At 44.9% G+C, this 8,258-nt stretch overlaps 4 non-coding genes and 3 pseudogenes across 4 annotated transcripts; 2 read left to right on the top strand and 5 right to left on the bottom strand.

Moving 5' to 3' along the window:
• Nucleotides 1-1,111: 1,111 nt before the first annotated feature.
• On the top strand, nucleotides 1,112-1,230 carry LOC146502850 (5S ribosomal RNA; annotated as a pseudogene).
• A 583-nt stretch (nucleotides 1,231-1,813) lies between these two features.
• LOC146502851 (5S ribosomal RNA) lies at nucleotides 1,814-1,932 on the top strand (annotated as a pseudogene).
• Nucleotides 1,933-1,970: 38 nt separating this feature from the next.
• On the bottom strand, nucleotides 1,971-2,134 carry LOC146502852 (U2 spliceosomal RNA; annotated as a pseudogene).
• Nucleotides 2,135-2,328: 194 nt separating this feature from the next.
• Nucleotides 2,329-2,441, bottom strand: LOC146502853 (U5 spliceosomal RNA). Its single transcript, XR_014869002.1, has one exon. It is a non-coding gene; the product is annotated as a U5 spliceosomal RNA (small nuclear RNA).
• Nucleotides 2,442-2,684: 243 nt separating this feature from the next.
• On the bottom strand, nucleotides 2,685-2,877 carry LOC146502854 (U2 spliceosomal RNA). Its single transcript, XR_014869106.1, has one exon. It is a non-coding gene; the product is annotated as a U2 spliceosomal RNA (small nuclear RNA).
• A 3,919-nt stretch (nucleotides 2,878-6,796) lies between these two features.
• Nucleotides 6,797-6,987, bottom strand: LOC146502855 (U2 spliceosomal RNA). The gene has a single exon (XR_014869037.1). It is a non-coding gene; the product is annotated as a U2 spliceosomal RNA (small nuclear RNA).
• Nucleotides 6,988-7,181: 194 nt separating this feature from the next.
• LOC146502856 (U5 spliceosomal RNA) lies at nucleotides 7,182-7,294 on the bottom strand. The gene has a single exon (XR_014868985.1). It is a non-coding gene; the product is annotated as a U5 spliceosomal RNA (small nuclear RNA).
• Between the last annotated feature and the right edge of the window lie 964 nt (nucleotides 7,295-8,258).

The raw sequence follows: 8,258 nt of genomic DNA on the forward strand, positions 1-8,258 counted from the left end.
GCATTGGCTTTCAGTTGCTGTTTGTTTGTGGGTCTTTCTTTCCTAAATTTAGTCTTCAACAAGTGAAATGTATGCTCTATTGTGTTAAAATCCAGTGACTGACTTGGCCATTCAGGAATATTCTATTTCTTTACTTTAATAAAGTCATGGGCTGCTTGGACTGTATGTTTTGGGTCATCGTCCATCTTTATTATTAAATGCTGCCCAATCAATGTGACTACTTTTAGCTGGACTTAAGCAGACAGACAAGTATGTCTCTGAACGCATTCGGCTGCTTCAGTCCTGTGTCACATATTCAGTAAACACTACCATTCTCTATTCTTGAGGCTTATGAGTGGCTTGCACCTTGCAGTGAACCCTCTGTATTAGGGCTGTTCGATATGACAATATTAAAACATCTATCATTTCATATTATACGCTATCATTTGTTCTGTGGTGTTGCAAAATAAATTTTATGTCAATAGTTTTCATTGTTTTGATGGTAAGTAGTGGCTATATGAATTTCTTAATTTTCTTTCTGTTATGTTCTCTTTGACCGCATGTTGTCTGTTCGCAGTAAAATTTTCAAAATGCAAACACTACGTCTCAAATCAATTCCAGGGGTGCTGTAAGCCTTTCATTTTCATGTCATTGAACTGCTTTTGATCCAGAAAAGGGGTGTATTAAAAGACCCAAAGCAGCTGCCCATTCATGAGGACACATTAGGCAATCTACACCACACCAGGGCCTGAGTTGTCGGCTGGGGCCACCTACACCACACCAGGGCCTGTGGTTCTGGCTGAGGCCATCTTCACCAAAGCAGGCCCTGTGCTGCTGGCTGAGGCCACCTACAACACACCAGGCCCTGTGCTAGTTCCTGAGGCCATCTTCAAAAATCCAGGGCCAGTGCTGCTGGCCGAGGCTAACTACACCACACCAGGCCCTGTGCTGGTTCCTGAGGCCATCTTCAAAAATCCAGGGCCTGTGCTGCTGGATAAATGCTAAACTGAGTCTTTGGTTTAGGGTATTAGGCAAGCATGCAGGTAGGGTTATAGGATTGTGTTCGTGACTTCAGGTACTGGCCACCTCATCACTTGATTCCATAAATTGACACATTGTGTTGTGGGCAGCAGTTTGCGACCATACCACCCTAAGCACGCCTGACCTCATCTGATCTCAGAAGCTAAGCAGGGCTGTGCTTGGTTAGTACTTGGATGGGAGACTGCCTGGGAATACTTGGTGCTGTAAGCCTTTCATTTTCATGTCATTGAACTGCTTTTGATCCAGAGAAGGGGTGTATTAAAAGACTCAAAGCAGCTGCCCATTAATGAGTGCACATTAACGACATTGCTTTCGGCTTTTTACCAATGTCTTGTGCTGCTGGCTTAGGCAATCTACACCACACCAGGGCCTGAGTTGCCGGCTGGGGCCACCTACACCACACCAGGGCCCGTGGCTCTGGCTTAGGCAATCTAAACCACACCAGGGCCTGAGTTGCCGGCTAGGGCCACCTACACCACACCAGGGCCTGTGGTTCTGGCTGAGGCCATCTTCACCAAAGCAGGCCCTGTGCTGCTGGCTGAGGCCACCTACAACACACCAGGGCCAGTGCTGCTGGCCGAGGCTAACTACACCACACCAGGCCCTGTGCTGGTTCCTGAGGCCATCTTTAAAAATCCAGGGCCTGTGCTGCTGGATAAATGCTAAACTGAGTCTTTGGGTTAGGGTATTAGGCAAGCATGCAGGTAGGGTTATAGGATTGTGTTCGTGACTTCAGGTACTGGCCACCTCATCACTTGATTCCATAAATTAACACATTGTGTTGTGGGCAGCAGCTTACGGCCATACCACCTTGAGCACACCTGCCCTCGTCTGATTTCGGAAGCTAAGCAGGGCTGGGCTTGGTTAGTACTTGGATGGGAGACTGCCTGCGAATACCTGGTGATGTAAGCCTTTCATTTTCATGTCATTGAACTGCTTTTGATCCAGAGAAGGAGTCTATTAAACGACCCAAAGCAGCTGCCCAATAATGAGAGCACATTAACGACATTTCTTTTGGCTGTTTTCACCAATGTCTTGTTCTGCTGGCTGAGGCCCCTTAAACTGATAAGAACAGATACTACACTTGATCTTAGCCAAAAGGCCGAGAAGCGATGGCCTCCTGCAGGTTCCTGGCTGAGCCGCCTTCTCGGGACACTTCTCGCTTGTGACGGTGCGCTCTTTCACTTGGCTCACAGGGAGGGCTCCGCTTCAAATCTCCGCCCACCCACAGTAGCTCAGAGGCCTGCGGAGCTCCCTGGAACTGCGCGCTTTCTTCTATTTCTTCTTTTGAACAACGAGGAGAGGGCCCAGCCAGACGGCAGACCCTGCCAAAAATAGGTGACACTCCTTAGCCTCACTCTCCACGGAAGTCGTTAGTAAAAGGCGACAGACTTGTACACTTTGAAGAGAAGCCAGAGTGTGAGTTTCTTTGGCCTCGCTGGAAGCCGCAGTGACTCCTCGTCCCGGCTTCCGGCGTCACGGTAGGCCCTGTTTGCTTGGCTGAAGGGGCAGATCTCAGGCCCCGCCTGCTCTGCTCCAGAGTTCGACTTTGACAGGAGAGGGGTGACTGGAGAGGAGCACGTTCGCGGCTTCAGGCTGCTTTCTGGCTCTTGGCTTGGCAGACCTTACTTTGTTTGGCTTTCTTGCTTTTGCACAAAGTCAGCAAAGGGGGCACCGTTCCCGGAGGCGCTGCAATACCGGGTCGATGCGTGGAGCGAACGGAGCGAGCCCCTTATTCGGCTCCCTGTTCTAAAAATGCGTTTAATACGTTGCCCCCGAATCGGGGGCATATCAGATATTAAACTGATAAGAACAGATTTTTTTTTTCCTTTTTTTTATTTACTTTCCACAACATTTCCATCCTTTACATTTACATTTCACATTTCTCATACATCTTAACATATTACTTTCCAAATCAATGTCATACCTTCATTTCTTTACACCTAAATAAACATCCTACAGAAAGAGAAGAGAAGTTGAACAACAAGAAAATCCCACAAAATAAAAGACCAGAAACCAAAGAAACAATCGCGTTTCTATTATCTCGCTCCTTATCACTTACCACCTTTTTTTTGGTGGATTTAAAAAGATGATTTTCCACCTATCCTTAATTGTATCACTTCCCCACTTTTCTAATTCATGCCAGTATATACTTTCAAATTCTTTCTCTATTGCCTTAACTGTTCCTATCTCTCTCCATTTATACACTCCAGTTATATGTCCCTGCCTTGCTTTCCATAATTTAAGTTTTACAATTGATATCAGCATACAGATTATTTTGTTTTGTTCTTTTCCCACTCCTTTAACCCCAAACGAAGTGATTTCATCATATGTCACATTCTCCAAGCACTTATAACTCTCTTTCACCCCATCCCACACCTTTTTTGCATATTCACATCCCCATAATACATGTTCAATTGTTTCATCTTCCATACAGTTTTTCCTTGGACAGACTTTTTGCTTCCCCAAATTGTGGGCATACATTGTGACCCTGACTGGTAGCCTTCTATGCAAGTGCAACCAATTAAAATCTTTAAGCCCGTTCTTAAAACTCTTGTCCTGGGCCCGTACCCACACTTCAGAGCTCACCATTACTGGATGGACATTGAGTTTCTGTACCAGTTTCCTATATAGTAACTTATGATTTATCACTGTATCCTCATCTTTACATTCCATATATCTCCTCCCCCACTTTACCATTCGCTGGAAGTACTCCGGCCTAGTCTCAGCTTTAGGGCCTTTATTATCCCACCCTATTAGAAACCGGTATGGTATAGACAGCCAAAACCATATCAGGATTTGGCATTTGTGTATATATGTCTTTTTCAAGAGTATACATACATTGCTATAGAATATTGCATCCAGCTTCAGAGGAACGTTTGGCACATCCCTCCCACCATCTGCTATTTCCTGATGCATTAGCGCCCTTTTCACATATTCATAGCCCCCCCATATAAAATTAAATATTCCCCTCATTAGTTGAGCTCTATACTTCTGCGGCATCGGAAAGACGTAGGCCAAATGTAGCAGCTTTGGCAATACATCGGCCTTTACAACCAACACTTTCCCTGAAACGGAAAGTTTTCTTGTCTTCCATAATCCCAGGTTTTTTTCGACTGCAGTCATCTTCTTTTTCCAATTACACAATGCATCCCCCTCCCCATTCCCAAAAGAAATTCCTAATACGTCCATAGGGCCTTCACACAACATATAATCACAGATCTTGTCCTTCCTCCCCTCCCACTTCCCAAGGTATTTGTACCTAGTCTTCTCCTTGTTTATTCTCGATCCAGTTGCTTTTTCATAATCATATAGAATGTCTATCACTCCCCTTAAGCTTTCATCGTCTGCCAAATATAATATTGTGTCATCCGCGTATTGTGATATTTTTAAGCTCTCGCCCCGGGGCAACATTATCCCTTTAACAATGTGGCTCACCCTTATTGCACAAGCAAGAGGTTCTGCGTATAAAACAAACAGCACCACAGAGAGCGGGCACCCTTGCCACAATCCTCTTGTTTGTTGCACTTTATCCGTTAAATGCCCATTAATTTTGATTTTTGAATTTATGCCCTTATATAAAACCTTTACCCATTTTGTAATGGCTCCTCCTAGACCCAGCCCCTCCATAACCTTCCACAAAAAAGCGTGGTCTACTCTATCGAAAGCTTTCTGCTGATCCAGGCTAACACATATTGCAGCAATGTTTCTCTCCTTTACATATGTGAGTACATCCCTGTGTAGATGTAAGTTCCATGTGATTTGCCTCCCCTGTACCCCACAAGTTTGATCCATTTCCACTATGTGTGACATGACTCCTGCTAGCCTATTCGCCAGAACCTTACTCAGTATTTTATAGTCCACGCACAGCATAGTTAGTGGCCTGTAATTGTCTAGTTGGTTCGGGTTTCCTTTCTTAAACAGAATAGTCACCACTCCTGTTTTCATGCTTTCCGGCATCTCTCCTCCCTCCATGATTTCCTTAAAAACCTCCAAAAGGTGGATCCCCACCATATCCCAAAACACCACGTAAAATTCTTTTGTTAGGCCATCTATGCCGGGCACCTTATTGGCCTTCATTGCCGTTACCACATTATACACCTCCCCTACTGTCAATTCCTCCCCCCCCAGCTTTCCATTTTCTTCTTCGGGTAGCCTTCTCCTTAGCGATCTTATAAAAACCTCCCCCTTCCCCTCATCCAAGCTCTCCTTTGTAAACAATTTTCCATAATATTCTTCCGCCGTTCTTAACAAATCATCTTTCCCCCTTATCACCTTTCCATCCCTCTCCAGTTCCGTTATAACCCCCCTCTTATCCCTAGTCTTCATTTTGCTAAAAAAGTATGAGGAGCACTTCTCGTTCTCCTCATACTCTTCCTGTTTTAATTTATATATTACGGCCCTCGCTTTCCTCTCAAGTAATTCCTCCTGTCTCATTTTTAAATTTTCCAAGTACCCTTCCTTTTTAATTCCCCTTCCCGTATTTTCCATAATATAGATTTTTTCTATTTCTTTTTGTATTGTGTCAAACTCTTTCTTTTGGACTTTTGACCTCTCTGTACAATATTTGATTGTAAACTTTTTGATTTTTTTCTTTATGTCCTCCCACCAAACCAGTTGTTACTGTATAAGCTTTTCATCTCGGCCCATATCAGGAAGATTTTCATGAAGCCTTCCCTATAGGCTTTCTCTGCGAGGACGTCGTTGTTAATCTTCCAATACCCTTTTCCAAAGTCTGGCCCTACTATCTCGAGCTCCACATCAACTGCTTGATGGTCTGTGAAGAGGGCCGGTATTGTTTTTCCCTCTATTATTTTGCACTTTTTTTCTACTAAAATGTAATCTAACCTACTCTTCACCCCCCTTGTGTTCTCCCAAGTATACCCCACTTGCTTTCCCAGTAACTTCCCCATTACGTCAATTAATCCATATTTCTTAATGAAGGTCCTAAAGGGGAGAGGAAACTTTTCCCTTTCCAAAGAGCAATTAAAATCCCCTCCCACAATAATATCTTTCCTAGTCAAAAAACAAGTATCCATTTTTTGGAAAAGGTCCTTACGTAGCCCGTGCTCCACCTGTGCATATACATTTATTATCCGACATTGAGTCCCATTTTTATCAATATCCACCACCATTACCCTTCCTTGTATTACAGTAAAGCTCTCAATTATCCGAATATCCTTATTCCCACATAACACCCCAACTCCAGTCCCATGTACCCCCCCCCCAATGCTCCAAGTAGCTCCCCCTCCCCTCCATTCCTCAGTAAACAAAGCAACATCCCTCTCATCTCTCAGATGAGCTTCCTGAACCAAACAAACATCGAAATCGTAGCTCAATAAAAATTCATAAACAATTTTTCTCTTCCGGGCACTTTTTAGCCCCCTAACATTCAGGGTAATTATCCGTACTTTTCCCATACCATAAACAAAAAGAAAGTGGAGCACTAAGGGCAAAAAATATAATAATAATACTAAAGAGAAAGAAAAAAAAGCAAAAAAAAAACCAATGAGTCTCTTGGTATATTTTACCTGCTCTCTTGGATTCTCTAACTATCCATATTGACATGTAACAAAAGGTCTTTTATGAAAGAGTCCTCGGACTTTTCTTCGCTCTCGTCTTCCTCTTCCATATCTCCATCGCTTGTCACAGAGTTCGACTTTGACAGGAGAGGGGTGACTGGAGAGGAGCACGTTCGCGGCTTCAGGCTGCTTTCTGGCTCTTGGCTTGGCAGACCTTACTTTGTTTGGCTTTCTTGCTTTTGCACAAAGTCAGCAAAGGGGGCACCGTTCCCGGAGGCGCTGCAATACCGGGTCGATGCGTGGAGCGAATGGAGCGAGCCCCTTATTCGGCTCCCGGTTCTAAAAATGCATTTAATACGTTGCCCCCGAATCGGGGGCGTATCAGATATTAACCTGATAAGAACAGATACTACACTTGATCTTAGCCAAAAGGCCGAGAAGCAATGGCCTCCTGCAGGTTCCTGGCTGAGCCGCCTTCTCGGGACACTTCTCGCTTGTGACGGTGTGCTCTTTCACTTGGCTCACAGGGAGGGCTCTGCTTCAAATCTCCGCCCACCCACAGTAGCTCAGAGGCCTGCGGAGCTCCCTGGAACTGAGCGCTTTCTTCTATTTCTTCTTTTGAACAACGAGGAGAGGGCCCAGCCAGACAGCAGTCCCTGCCAAAAACAGGTGCAACTCCTTAGCCTCACTCTCCACGGAAGTTTTTAGTAAAAGGCGAAAGACTTGTACGTTTTGAAGAGAAGCCAGAGTGTGTGTTTCTTTGGCCTCGCAGGAAGCCGCAGTGACTCCTCGTCCCGGCTTCCGGCGTCATTGTAGGCCCTGTTTGCTTGGCTGAAGGGGCAGATCTGCTCTGCTCCAGAGATCGAAGAGGTTTACAAGTTTGTGGACAAGGCTCAGCGGGCCCAACACTCTAAAGGAAAAGAAAGACAACGCAGGAAATTTCACACCTTGCTTTCAAAAACACACACTCCTCATTCTGAATCTACACAACCCAGAGAAGAAAACACACCTGAAGAAAGTCAGGAGAAATGGGTTAAGAACTTTTCAGACAGGAATCTCACTGAACCTGAAAAGAGAGTATTAGCCAAAGGACTCAATTTTGCCATTTCTCCACAACAGTTGCCCATAGTGGACCTCATCACAGGCACAGAATCTGCCATACGGATTAATAAATTATCACAGACAGAAGCAGAGCAAATCAGGATGAAAGTCTCCTGTGACCACCTCCAGTGGTCTCCTGTCTCCTGTCGGTGGCGCTGTCACTTGGTGTTCGCTCGCTCGCTCTGTGGTATAGTATCGCTTCCTGTTCCTGCTCAAACACAGTGGTGTTTCTGAGTAGCTTATTTGCTTAGCAGTTTAATTAACAACTTTTAAATACATTCTTTTTTCACAGTATAATCTTCACGTGCTTCATCCGAAGCACACTTTCTGTGTACTCACTACCTAATTTATAGTATTCACTCACTGTCTCTGTACTGTTTCGCTAGCTTAGCTCGTATCCGACCCGTTAGCACCATGGCTACTTCACCTGTCCCTTCTGCACTTTCTTGCTCATTGTGTCAGATGTTTAGTTACTCCTCGGCCTCCTTTAGCAGTAATGATATCTGTAACAAATGTAGCATATTTGCAGCTCTGGAGGCCAGGATTACTGAATTGGAGACTCGGCTTTGCACCCTGCTCTCACCCTTAGCTAGCCAGGCCCCTGTAGCTGGTGCA

This window comes from Neolamprologus multifasciatus, chromosome 14 (assembly GCF_963576455.1).
Source record: "Neolamprologus multifasciatus chromosome 14, fNeoMul1.2, whole genome shotgun sequence".
NCBI classification, from domain to species: Eukaryota; Metazoa; Chordata; class Actinopteri; order Cichliformes; family Cichlidae; genus Neolamprologus; species Neolamprologus multifasciatus.